Raw genomic sequence first — 14,704 nt, forward strand, 5'->3', positions numbered from 1 at the left:
TCAGCAAGGAATAGAAAGACTGAAGTCTAGTGATGTGATGTTGGGAAAGTCCCTTTACTTCCCTGGTCCCCACTTTCCATGATAGCAAAATGAGGTGGCTGGATCACCCAGAGGCTCTTTGCAGTTCTGAAATAATAACATTTTGTGTTAATAACACTTTATTCCTACAGAACACACACAAATCCCTCTACTCACTATTCGACTTTGCTAACAGTTAACATCTTTTTTTTTCAATATCAGGAATCTAAGTGGTCAATACTCTTTTAATGTTTGTCTGTGGGATCACTTTGTTTTGTAAATTGTGTAAAGAGAAGTTGGTACAATCCTAGCATTTTCATGAAATAGGAAACATGATTCAGACATGTTGGTAAGATATACAATACTGGGGACACATCTTCCGTTGGGGTTTAGATTGTCAACAAATTAAACCAGAGAGATGTCTAAAGGGGTTCTGATCTTGTCTATTTCTGCTTGCTCTCCTTTTTTTTAAGGGATGAAAAGTTCAGAAAACTCAGGTGAGAAATAAGTAAAGAAATAAATATTGAAATCTCTTAAGGCAGCTGTATCTGACCAGGAAAAACAACCACTAAAATGTTTGTCAGCGCAAGGGGGAAGGAGGTAACAGTGTTGATATTTACAGACCTCTGGTGCTCATTTTACCTCGGGGAACTTTATGGGCATAAGATGCCAGCCCTCTCAACAGTCAGGGCTGCCTGGTTAAAAGTCTCATTATCTCAGGTCTCATTATCTCCTGGTTAACAATTCACATTTTGAAACGGAAGACCTAGACTCAAATGTAATCCTGTCTTCAGGCTTGAAGAGAAGTAAAGCACTATTTTAATCTAATACATAAGTAAAAGCAGGAAAATCCTCTCCGGACAGTAGAAGATGTTCATGGTTCTATTGTACTTCCTGACTGTAAATGCGTGAAAGAAAATTTCAGGAGAAAATATTCCCCAAAGTAACCTTTTTAAATGTTAAACCACTGCATTTTGGAAACCGAGATAAAGAGCTTTGTACTCCCAGCTATTTCTCTGTTCCTTTTCCTTAACTAAACCTCCTGTGTAATAGTTTCTTTGGTGTGCTTTGTTTTGAAGAGATGTTTCATGTTGCTGCTGTGCCTTGTGTCAGGAATCAGAGGCGCACGGAGTCAAACTTGGCCTTTGGAAAACAACCCGGATAATGACTGCCTGTAGTTATATAAATGTTTAAATAACAACGGGTTTTTAATTTAATTTAGTGTAGGTAAAACTGAGCACATCCTTACCCAATGCCTCTCCTTGTAAGTGGCTACTGTGTCCTGTGGGTAACCTTAGGATAGAACCTGGTAGCACAATCAGAAACATAGTAGGTGCTTTAAAAATATTTAAAAGATGAATGAATGAATGAATGAGTGAATGCTTAATAAATGTGCTTGGTCTGATCCTAAAACAACTTTTTCTTCCCTTTAGAAATTTGGCCTTTTAGTTGTCACTTTTTAACATGTTAATTTCAAAAGTGTATGAACATTGAAGAGTAATTAACAACAGAGAGTAATTGACAATATGCCTTGTTTAACACTGTCCCTCCTTCCCAAATAAATTCATGCGTTATGACCCTCCAGAGATGGATAGAACAAAACCAGCTGAGATGGGAATATCTGATGGCTTTTTTTCTCCCCACAAACTGTCTTGTATTCAGAGCAAAGCCACAGTTTCAACGGCCTCACGGGTCCGCACTCCAGGCTCGCTGCAGAATCTTCCCTTACTGACCCTAGACTTGTTTAGCAGAGCCTAAAGTCACCAACCTTCGGGGTAAATTACCCTCCTCCCCACCCCTAACATTCCCAAAGGTTCATCTCAAATTCTGTTTGTCAAAACGGGAAGTGTGCTTGGTCTCACCACTTGAAGCCAAAAGTTTTAACTATATTCTTTGCTGTTCCTCCAGAAAGACACTCTTCTGAAGTTTCCCAGATCTTACTTTGAAGTGCTCTCTGGAGTTAGCCAAACAAATAGGAAAAGTCTGAGTAAACTATGCAAGAACATCAGCCAGTGGATAATTGGATGAACCTAGCAATGCTGGAACTTGCCTGACCCAGGAGAGAGGGCAGCGCTGAGAGTGCAGTTTTCAGGTCAAAGCCCCGGGGTGCTGACCACCACGGTGGGGAGGTGTGTGTAAAGGAGGGTGCCTTAGGCACCCACTCAGGCAGTAGAGGGAAATGCTTAACCCCTGAGGTATCTCTTCCTTGTGTTTATTTACTCATCGACAACTTGGAGGACCCTTTAGCATTCCTAGAGAAAGCTCCAGGGTATGAGAAAGTATGCAGTGGAATGGGGGTGTGGGAGTGCCCCCTTCTCCCCAGACACCCTGTCCTTTTCTCTCCACTTCTCACAGATACAGAATCTCCAGGCACTGAATCTACTGGTGATCTCTGTGACCAGACACAGCAGCTTCCCCAGAGGGCAATGTGATCTCAGTATGACACAGTCACGTTTTTTTTTTAAATAAACAGCTATTATTTAACTTATGGAAAAATCTTAACAAACAAAAGGAACAAACAATAATAAGCAAATACCTATGCCCACTGCCAGGAGCAAGCAGGTGTGAATAGTTGGCTTATTCACTTTAGTTCTTTTTTCTTTAAGAAATAAGATTTTATAGCACCCTCCCTCAAATTAAGTATCTCCACAGCTATTCTCATCATGGTTTCTTTTACAAATGGCTTTGATGTTAATTATGAGCAATTCAAAAGTGCAAAAACAGAATAGAAAATGATGACTATCTTTATACCCACCATCAAGATTATTTATTTTGCCTTATTTGTTTTAAATCTTGCTCTAACTTCCTATTCTAGAAACTTTCAGGCATATACAAAAGTAGGAAGAATAGTATAATGAGTCCATGTACCCATCAACACCCTTCAACGATTATCAACTCATGGCCTTGTGTTTTTTTGTTTGTTTTTTTAAGAAGATGTTGGGGGTAGGAGTTTACTAATTTATTTTGTTTATTTTGGCTGTGTTGGGTCTTCGTTTCTGTTCGAGGGTTTTCTCTAGTGGCAGGCGGGGACCACTCTTCATCGCGGTGCGCGGGCCTCTCACTATCGCGGCCTCTCTTGTTGTGGAGCACAGGCTCCAGACACGCAGGCTCAGTAATTGTGGCTCACGGGCCCAGTTGCTCCGCGGCATGTGGAATCCTCCCAGACCAGGGCTCGAACCCGTGTCCCCTGCATTGGCAGGCAGATTCTCAACCACTGTGTCACCAGGGAAGCCCCATGGCCTTGTTTTATCTATAATATAGATATAGATTCTGTACGTCCATTCACTTCTACCCATCACATTAGTTATCTATGAATATTTCAGTATGTGTCTCTTAAAGATAACTTAAAAAACATATCTGTAATGCCATTATCATACTTGAAGATAATGATAATTTACTAATATTAGCCAATATCCAGTCAGTGTTCAAATTTTCAAATGTCTTATAAAATTTTTTTTATCGTTTTTATGCTTGAATCAGGATTCAGATAAGGTGTACCCATTGCCATTGATTTGATACAACTTGTAAATCTCTTTTAATCTTTACATGTGTCCTCTTCTTTATTCTCTCCCCCAATCCCTGTGCCTTGTAATTTACTTACTAAGAAACTAGGTCTTCATTTTTCCTGTAGAATTTTGTACAATGTGGATTTTTCACCCCCATTGTGTTGTTTAAGATGTTCTTGTGTCTTCTGTATTTCCTGTAAATTGGTTATTGGGTCTAGAGGCTGCTTCAGATTCTGGTTATTTCTGCAGGGCTAGATGACTTCATGGGGGGCAGGGGTGCTCTTCCAACAGGAAGCAGATAAAGTCTGGTTGTCTCTGTGATATAGGCAGCCTTGCTGCTCAATGCCTAGATTCATTCACTCATCAGGTGTCGCAAGTTGATTCATTTCAATTCTATCATTCCTTCATACTTATAGCAAGAATATTTCTATGAAGAGAAAATTCCCTGTATCTCCTATTTGACTATCAATTGCATTGTTCCTTGGGAGTGGCTGGATTAATGCTTAACCAGTTTACAAAATAAGATAGTTGTTTCCTAGAATCTTCCAATGATGATCAATTAGGTTCTTGTTTGTTTGTTATTATTATAAACTTACGGATTTAACATATTTGATGTGTTTCAACCCAGTGCTGTTGTTTTTGGTTTTGATGGTTAAATTGTCCCATCTTTGGCCAGTGGGAGCCTCTTTAATTGGCTCCTGAATCATTTGATGTGACTCTTTGATACCTTCCTTGCTATCTGGTATGACAAGTTGTTTCTGGCTCCTCTGATACATTTCCTGCCCCATACCAACAACCAGTGCACTCTAGGAGATGCTATTAGAAACATTAATCTGGGCTCTAAGGCTGCTCATTCGTAGTAGGTGGTCATTATTTCTAGGCTATTTTGGTAAACAAAGTTGGAATATATATACTTTTCTTAAGATGAAATATATCATGAGTTTATGCTGATAATTCCAATTCAGATTCTGGTCTAACCTCTTTGATCTTCATCTGGACCTTCTTTTTCCCACATGGAGAATCTTGAATCTGAAAACAACAGAAAGGCTAGAATTCAAAATAACAAAATTACTCATTTGCTGTCTCCCACAAAACACGCCCAACAGTTTCAGAATAATAATATCAACCCTGTCCCTAACAATAGGATTCTTGAACACAGTTTAAGAGAGTCTTGTCTGTGTGTTTTGGAAGATCTTATATTTTCTTAGTGTGTCTTCTGTCAAGGACATATTGTCAAACTCTTGTGTGTAAAATCACTTAGAATGATTTTCACTGTGTGCTTTCTGCCACCTGAATGTATATTCAGGTTCATTGCTTTTATTTTTAATTCTTAGATTTTATTACTTTCAATTTAAAATTGTTCAATTAATTCCAGGTTTTGCAATTAGGTATAAAATATTTACATGGTTCCAAAGTCAAACAAACAAGACAGTGTTTATTCAGAGAAATCTAGCTTCTATACCTTTCCCTTTCCCTAATAAAATTGCCATTTCTTAATGTTTAGCCTTCCATTGCTTCTTTGTTTTTAAATAAAAGCAGAATATGGGCTTCCCTGGTGGCACAGTGGTTGAGAGTCCGCCTGCTGATGCAGGGGACACGGGTTTGTGCCCCGGTCCGGGAGGATCCCACATGCCGCGGAGCGGCTGGGCCCGTGAGCCATGGCCGCTGAGCCTGCGCGTCCGGAGCCTGTGCTCCGCAACGGGAGAGGCCACAACAGTGAGAGGTCCGCGTACAGTACAGCAAAAAAAAAAAAAAAAAAAAAAAAGCAGAATATATGTATGTGTGCATGTGTGTATGTGTGTGTGTGTCCCATTTCTTAGCTAAACAGTGTCATGCCGTACATATTCTTCTCTACTTGTTTTTTTTCTTTTTCAAGCTACAAATATATCCTGGAGGTCACACCATACTGGCACAGAGAGACGTTTCTTAGTACTTTTTCAGCTGCATAGTACTCCACTATGTGGGTGTACCTTAGTTTATTTAATTAGTTTCCTAATGATCCACATTTGTTTCCAGTCTTTAGCTATTGAAGGTAGTCCAGTTATGACAAGCCTTGTACATATGTCTTTTTATCTTTTCCCAGGAATCTTTGGTGGGACTCTCTGAGGTTGCTGGGTCAAAGAGTAAATGCACATGTAATTTTGTCAGATATTGCCAAATTCCAAATACCAAATTCTGTAAGGGTTCTACCATTTTGCATCCCCACCAGCAGTGTATAAAGAAGCTTGTACAATATAGCTTTACCCACAGCTTTACCGATATAGTACCTTGTCAAACTTTTAGATTTTTGTTAATCTTTTAGAGAGAAATGGATCCCAGTGGAGTTTTGATGTGCATTTCTATTTAAATGAGTTTGAGTAACATTTCATATGATTTAAAGATATTTTCATTTCTTTTTTGGTGAACTCTCAATTTCTCTAGTACTTTTTTCCACAGCAGTGCTATTTAATATAATTCCAGTGATGGAAACATTCTATACCTGCACTATCTAACATAGTAGCCACTAATCACATGTGCTGTTGAATATTTGAAATGGGGCTGGTGTAACTGAGGAATTAAATTTTTTATTTAATTTTAATTAATTTAAATTTAAATAATCACATGTGACTAGTGGCAACTGTTTTAGATTGCTCAGGTGTATCAGGTTTTTAGTCTAGTCTCTCTTTTTAGAAACTCTTTATATATCAGGGGTACCGCATGAGAAAGAGAAGCAGTCCCTGACCTTTGAGAGGTGGCCTGCCTCAGCTGGACCTCAGTGCTGCCAGGGGTTTGCTAGGTACTGACGGCTAGATGGGTGTCCCCCGTTGGATATAAAAATCTGGTAGAGCACCAGTATGATTCAGACAAGGTCACTCTGCAACCATGATAGCAAAGCAAAACAAAACAAAACACCATTTGAGAGTCTTTTCTAAGCACAGACAAAAACAAGGTTACTGTGTAAACCACAGAAAACTAAACAAAACACACACACACACACATCTTCCTATACTGGCTAACATGGGCGACTGCTGCTTCTCTACCAATTGTGGCTTTAGCTTTGATTCATTTCTTCCGCCCTAGAGATAAGGTTTAATAAGATAGTCAATAATAGATTTGCTTACTATTCCCTGACAGCATCCAATCCAGAGCCAAGCCCTACTTCCTTGAACCCTCTCCAGAGTTGCCTAACCAAACCCCAACTCCTGTAAAAAGTCATTTTCAAGACTGCCTTCCTGAATCCCACTGTGGTACCCCGTGGTGGACAGTCTCCTTTGTTACAAGGGGCTTAAATCCAAACTTGTTCATCCACAGGTGTGTGCTTGGTGGTCTTCGGCTGGAGGGCGTTGATTACACTTTGCGATCTCAGTTACTGTTATTCGCCCCAGTTTGTCATTTTCCATTTTACTTTACTAAAGTCTTTTTTACTATGCAAATTTGTATTTTTAAGAAATAAAAAATAATTTTAATTGCTCTGATTCCAAATCATAGCAAAGGAAAATTTCCCCGCCCCCAAGCTATAAAGGAATTTATTCATATTTGCTTCTAGTACCTGTATGGTTTCATTTTTATATTTACATTTACCTGGAATATATCCAGGTATATGGTGTGAAAAAGACATTAACTTTTTCTAAATGGTCATTCAATTATCCCAGGACCACCAATAAAAATCCAACTTTTCCTCTCTATTTTGAGATGCCACCTTCACTGCATTCTACATTTCTGTACTTAATTAGGTCTATTTCTGTATTTTCTCTTCTCTTCCATGGGTCTATCTGTCCATTCATGTGCAATATCACACTGTTTTAATATAGAGGCTTCATAATATGTTACTTCTGGGAGGGCTAGCCCCCTGTCCCTGCTCTGCATTTTGGGGTTTTCCTACGATTCTTGGGGATTTTCTTGCCCTTCTAGATGAATTTATAATCTAGTTGTCTTGTTCTAGGGAAAAGCCCTAATGTTAACTTTATTGGGATTACATTAAGTTTATAAACTGACTTAGTGAGAACTGTCATGTTATGGCGGTTGAGTCTTCCTACCCAAAACCATGGTGTGACTTTCCAGTTTTTCAGGTCTTCTTTTGTATCCTCAGCAGTGTTTTAGAGATGACCTCACATAAGTTCTGAGTGTTTAGGTTCATGCCTGGGTTTTTTTGTTTTTGTCTTTTTACTGTTGAAAACAGTGTCCTCTCTTCCATTGTATCTTATATTGGATTTTAATTAGTGTATGAGAAGGTTATTGGTTTTATATGTTAATTTTGTAATCTGAAACTATTTTTATTGTTTAAGGTGGTTTTTCACTGGTTCTTTGGAAATTGCATATATATAAAATTATGTCGCCTACAGAGAGTTTTGCCTCTTCCTTTCCAATTGTTATCCTTCTAATTGCTTTTTCTTGTCTAATTGTATTGGCTAGTACTTCCATCCCAGTGTAAAACAGTAGTAAAGATAATGCATCCTTGTCTGTTAATCACGTTATTGAAAAGTTTTTAATGTTACCACATGAACTAAAATTTTGGCTTTCGATCCTAAAAAGGAAGTAGTCATCAATTTCTATTCTATTGAGTACTTTTAACATGAGTGAAAGTTCATGTGATCAAATGCCTTATCCACCTCTGTGGAGATGATTATATGATCTTTCTCTTTAGCTCTCTTAATATAAAGGATTATATTATTGAATTTTCTAATAAGGAATCAGCCCTGCTTTCTCAGAATAACTCCCACTTGCTTGTTATATATTTTTAATGAGGTGATCTATTGTGTGTTTTAATATTTCATTTAAGATTTTTTCCTATGATATTCATAAGTGACATTGGTCTGGAGTTTTCTTTTTGATGCAATCTAGTGTACTTTTTAGTATAGTCTTTCCAAACCTGGTTGGTACAAAAAGAGCACTGGGAAACAGAGTTAAAGATAAACCTAATTCCTGTAGCAACTAAAATTAAAAATGGAAAATGACACGAATGATTTCAGAAAAAAAATCCAGATCCCCTATTTGACAGGAAAAGAGAATTTACATGCCATTCATGTTTGTGAGTAAAATAATCCATTGCTACTTATTTTTTAACTCTCCCTGCACAGCAACTATAATTAGAAGTGAGTTCTATACACACCTTTTTTTGCAGCAGCTATTGCCAAGCACATCCCCAATTTCTAAAAATGCTTTTATTCTTCAGCAGAGTAAACAGCAAAAGGTGCTTGAAGGCAAATAATAATAAATGTGCGGGGCACAGGAGCAACACATGCCCAGGGTAAGTTTCTTGATGCCTAAAGCCATTTGGCTTTGAAGAGAGCTAAAGAAACAACCATCTGATGTTCAGAAGTTAAGATGAAAAAGTTAAAGAGCTACCTCCCCAAAACCCATAACCCCAATCTAATCATGAGTAAAACATCAGTTGAATCCTAACTGAGGGACATTCTACTAAATTCCTGACCATCACTCCTCAAGACTGTCAAGGTCACCAAAAACATGGAAAGTCTGAGAAACTCTTACAGCCAAGTGGTGCCTAAGGAGTACTGAAGACTAAATGTAATATGGTGACCTAGATGGGTTCCTGGAACAGGAAAAGGACTTTAGGTAAAAACTGAGAAAACATGCATAAATCATGGGCTCTATTTAATAACAATATTATTGGTTCACTAACTGTGACAAATGTGCTGTACAAATGTAAGATGTCAGTAATAGAGGGAAATGGGTATGATGTACATGGTGACTCTCTGTACTATCTTCACAATTTTTCTGTAAATCTAAAACTATGCTAAAATTAAAAGTGTATTTTTAAAAAGTTAAAGGAGCTTAAAATATAATACAGGTGCACCTTTTCTCCAGATGCCAAAAAATATAGAATTAGACCAACAGGTACGTGCAGAGATGCTCAACATCACTAATCAGGGAAATGCAAATCAAAGCAACAGTGAGATATCGCCTCACACCTGTTAGAGTGGCCATCATCAAAAAGACAAGTGATAAATGTTGGCAAGGATGTGGAGAAAAGGGATGCAAATTAGTGTAGCCACTATGGACAACATTATGGAGGTTCCTCCAAAAATTAAAAATAGAACTACCATATGATCCAGCAATTCCACTCCTGGTTATGTATCCAAAAGAAATTAAAACAGAATCTCAAAGAGGTATCTGCACTCACATGTTCATTGCAGCATTATTCTTAATAGCCAAGATACAGAAGCAACCTAAGTGTCCATCAGTGGATGAATGGATAAGGAAGATGTGATATACATATATATACAATAGAATATTATTCAGCCATGAGAAAGAAGGAAATCCTGCCATTTGCAACAACATGGATGGACCTTGAGAGCAATATGCTAAGTGAAATAAGCCAGACAGAGAAAGGCAAAATAAATGGCATCACTTGCATGTGGAATCTTAAAAAAAAAAACAAAAAAAAAAACCTCATCGAAACAGAGAACAGATTGGTGGTTACCAGAGTGGGGGACTGGGGTGAGAGAAATGGGTGAAGGTGGTCAAAAGATACATACTTCCAGTTATAAGATAAATAAGTTCTGGGGATGTACTGTACAGGATGGTGACTACAGTTAATAATACTGTATTGTATATTTGAAAGTTACTGAGAGAATAGATCTTAAAAGTTCTCATCACAAGAAAAAAAATTGGCAACTATGTGAGGTGATGGATGTTAACTAAATTTGCTGTGCTGATCATTTTGCAGTATACACAGGTATCAAATCATTATGTTGTATGCCTTAAACTGATACAAGCTTGTATGTTCATTATACCACAAAAAAACTGGAAAAAATGTAGAACTGTATTCTTGAATTCCCTATCAGTTTTTTCAAACTACCCACGAGTGTCAACTCAATTTACAGTTTGCTTTTTCACTCAGAGGTATATTTAAGCTTGTTTTGGTGAAGACGAGTGGTGGGTGGAGTGAAATGGGGAAGTGTTTTGGAAGAAAATCAAGATGCAGAATCAGAGTCCCAGGAGGGACAGACCCATTACCCTCCTTTGACGAGAATTTGCTGGTGGACAGTCTTCTTTTCTTTTCTCTGATCCTTTTCTGTCTCTCCTTCTTTCTTTTTTTTTATTTTGGGGACTTGGTGGGTCAAGCCTTCAATGGAAAACAGAAACAATACCACCTTGAGGCCTCTCTAGCTCCTGGTGGTGAAAACATGGGAGGCTGCCTTGTGGTCAGTCTGGTGGCTCCAGGCTTTTTGGGTTCCTGTTTATTATTGGCTCTTTCTTGTTGTCCACAATCTGTCCCAGAAAACGTCTCAGCTCAATCCTTAACGCTGGTCTCTGGGTCAGTATTTTCCAAGAGGCTTAGCTTTGATTGCCCTGTTATTCTGCCCAACATAGAGATAAAGCTCTCTTGTTCTTTTGGAAGCAGCCTAGAGTCACCACCCAGAAGATGTAACTGAATCTTCCTCAAGATGTCTATAAAGAGGAACCAGGCCCAGTTCCTCAAATGCATTTTAAAGACACCCAGGGCATTTTTACTCTGTTCTATGAGCCGTTTGACGATGTGGTGCTCGTTCAGGAAACCTGGGACAAAATCCATTGCAAAAGAGTTCATTATTTCAACCAGGAAGCAAACTATTCTGAGTTTTGTGACATATCAATGTACACAAGTCAAAAGACACAAACACGAGGCAGGCCTAGATGTCACCAATGGCAGCTGTTGTCCAAACAGCTGTGGGGACTGGGGCATGGCCGGCTGCCCGGGGCGGCTGTACATTTCAGTCCACTGGGGATCTGAACCTTGAACTTAGAATGTCCTTACTGCAGTGAGTTCCCTTTCCATTGTGTTCAGATCCTCTTCAGTTCCTTCATATATTTTCTATGAGTAGAATGAAAAAAGGACTGTTTGTGGTTTGATTCTGGTGCAAGACAGGGAGCTTGTTTGAATTAACACAAAAATGATTTTAAAAGGGTATTCTCTTAGTCTTTTGGGGATACTTACCCAACGCTGTCAGGCTTTTAGAGAAGGCAGCTCTGTTGTTCAAAACATCCCAGCATGATACAATAGGTTTTTGCCTTTAACATTTTATTATGGAATATTGCAAATATATACAAAAGTAGAGACAACTGTACATATAAAGAATCCCCAACCTCAACAATTATCCCCTTAAGGCCAATCTCATTGGACGTATACTTCCAATCACTCCCTGAACACATTCCTCCCTCCACCTGCCCCAGTATTTTGAAGCAAATCCAAGACTTTAATCTCCTCTAGAAAGATTCACACCTCTAAAAGAGTAGGACTCGTTTTCAAAACATAACCACTATTCTGTTATCACATCTCACAGATGGAAAATAATTCCTTAATACGTTCAAATATCCAGTCAGTGTTCACATTTTCCCATTGCCTCATAAGTACTTTTTGAATGATTTACTCATCTATTTTCTTTCTTTTACTTTCTTTTATTTATTTTTTATACAGCAGGTCCTTATTAGTCATCAATTTTATACACATCAGTGTATACATGTCAATCCCAATCACCCAATTCATCACAGCACCACCACCACCGCTTTCCGCCCTTGGTGTCCATACGTTTGTTCTCTACATCTGTGTCTCAATTTCTGCCCTACAAACCAGTTCATCTGTACCATTTTCTAGGTTCCACATATATGAGTTAATATACGATATTTCTTTTTCTCTTTCTGACTTACTTCACTCTGTATGACAGTCTCTAGATCCATCCACATCTCTACAAATGACCCAATTTCATTCCTTTTTATGGCTGAGTAATATTCCATTGTATATATGTACCACATCTTCTTTATCCATTTCTCTGTCAGTGTGCATTTAGGTTGCTTCCATGACCTGGCTATTGTAAATAGTGCTGCAATGAACATTGGGGTGCATGTGTCTTTTTGAATTGTGGTTTTCTCTGGATATATGCCCAGTAGTGGGATTGCTGGGTCATATGGTAATTCGATTTTTAGTTTTCTATGGAACCTCCATACTGTTCTTCACAGTAGCTGGGTCAATTTACATTCCCACCAACAGTGCAAGAGGGTTCCCTTTTCTCCACACCCTCTCCAGCATTTATTGTTTGTAGATTTTCTGATGATGCCCATTCTAACTGATGTGAGGTGATACCTCATTGTAGTTTTGATTTGCATTTCTCTAATAATGAGTGATGTTGAGCAGCTTTTCATGTGCTTCTTGGCCATCTGTATATCTTCTTTGGAGAAATGCCTATTTAGGTCTTCTGCCCATTTTTGGATTGGGTTGTTTGGTTTTTAATATTGAGCTGCATGAGCTGTTTATATATTTTGGGATTAATCCTTTGTCCGTTGATTTGTTTGCAAATGTTTTTTTCCCATTCTGAAGGTTGTCTTTTGGTCTTGTTCATAGTTTCCTTTGCTGTGCAAAAGTTTTGAAGTTTCATTAGGTTCCATTTGTTTATTTTTGTTTTTATTTTCATTACTGTACGAGGTGGATCAAAAAAGATCTTGCTGTGATTTATGTCAAAGAATGTTCTTCCGGCCTTACCTGGTGGCGCAGTGGTTGAGAGTCTGCCTGCCGATGCAGGGGACACAGGTTTGTGCCCTGGTCCGGGAAGATCCCACATGCCGTGGAGCAGCTGGGCCCATGAGCCATGGCCGCTGAGCCTGCGCGTCCGGAGCCTGTGCTCCGCAAAGGGAGAGGCCGCAACAGTGAGAGCCCTGCGTACCGCAAAAAAAAAAAAAAAAAAGAGTGTTCTTCCTATGTTTTCCTCTAAGACTTTTAGAGTGTCCAGTCTTACATTTAGGTCTCTAATCCATTTTGAGTTTATTTTTGTGTATGGTGTTAGGGAGAGTTCTAATTTCATTCTTTTACATGTAGCTGTCCAGTTTTCCCAGCACCACTTACTGAAGAGACTGTCTGTTCTCCATTGTATATCCTTGCCTCCTTTGTCATAGATTAGTTGACCATAGGTGCATGGGTTTATCTCTGGACTTTCTATCTTGTTCCATTGATCTATGTTTCTGTTTTTGTGCCAGTACCATATTGTCTTGATTACTGTAGCTTTGTAGTATAGTCTGAAGTCAGTGAGTCTGATTCTTCCAGCTCCGTTTTTTTTCCCTCAAGACTGCTTTGGCTATTCGAGGTCTTTTGTGTCTCCATACAAATTTTAAGATTCTTTGTTCTAGTTCTGTAAACAATGCCATTGGTAATTTGATAGGGATTGCATTGGATCTGTAGATTGCTTTGGGTAGTATAGTCATTTTCACAATATTGATTCTTCCAATCCAAGAACATGGTATATCTCTCCATCTGTTGGTATCATCTTTCATTTCTTTCATCAGTGTCTTATAGTTTTCTGCATACAGGTCTTTTATTCTTTTTATTCTTTGCATATAGGTATTTTATTCTTTTTGTTGCAGTGGTAAATGGGACAGTTTCCTTAATTTCTCTTTCAGATTTTTCATCTTTAGTGTATAGGAATGCAAGAGATTTCTGTGAATTAATTTTGTATCCTGCAACTTTACCAAATTCATTGATTAGCTCTAGTAGTTTTCTGGTGGCATCGTTAGGATTCTCTATGTACAGTATCATGTCATCTGCAAACAGTGACACTTTTACTTCTTTTCCAATTTGTATTCCTTTTTTTTCTTTTTCTTCTCTGATTGCCGTGACTAGGACTTCCAAAACTATGTTGATTAATAGTAGTGAGAGTGGACATCCTTGTCTTGTTCCTGATCATAGAGGAAATGCTTTCAGTTTTTCACCATTGAGAATGATGTGTCCTGTGGGTTTGTCGTATATGGCCTTTATTATATTGAAGTAGGTTCCCTGTATGCCCACTTTATGGAGAGTTTTTATCATAAATGGGTGTTGAATTTTGTCAAAAGCTGTTTCTGCATCTATTGAGATGATCATATGGTTTTTATTCTTCAGTTTGTTAATATGGTGTATCACAATGACTGATTTGCATATATTAAAGAATCCTTGCATTCCTGGGATAAATCCCACTTGATCAAGGTGTATGATCTTTTAAATGTGTTGTTGGATTCTGTTTGCTAGTATTTTGTTGAGGATTTTTGCATCTGTATTCATCAGTCATATTGGTCTGTAATTTTCTTTTTTTATAGTATCTTTGTCTGGTTTTGGTATCAGGGTGATGGTGGCCTCATAGAATGAGTTTGGGAGTTTTCCTTCCTCTGCAATTTTTTGGAAGAGTTTGAGAAGGATGGGTGTTAGCTCTTCTCTAAATGTTTGATGGAATTCACCT

At 38.3% G+C, this 14,704-nt stretch overlaps 1 protein-coding gene across 9 annotated transcripts in view; it reads left to right on the forward strand.

The window, feature by feature from the left end:
- MYLIP (myosin regulatory light chain interacting protein) overlaps positions 1-14,704 on the forward strand; it is an 85,347-nt gene that overhangs the window by 34,997 nt on the left and 35,646 nt on the right. Inside the window, exon 10 of one of the 9 annotated variants that reach the window (XM_073810384.1) lies at positions 1,927-7,998. The exons of the other annotated variants lie outside the window; for them this stretch is intronic. The gene's annotated coding sequence lies outside the window, so the exon portion shown is untranslated. Of the gene's footprint in view, positions 1-1,926; positions 7,999-14,704 lie in introns of those variants that run through there. 9 annotated transcript variants of the gene reach the window in all.

The sequence above is a fragment of the Tursiops truncatus genome, chromosome 10 (assembly GCF_011762595.2).
Source record: "Tursiops truncatus isolate mTurTru1 chromosome 10, mTurTru1.mat.Y, whole genome shotgun sequence".
NCBI lineage: Eukaryota > Metazoa > Chordata > Mammalia > Artiodactyla > Delphinidae > Tursiops > Tursiops truncatus.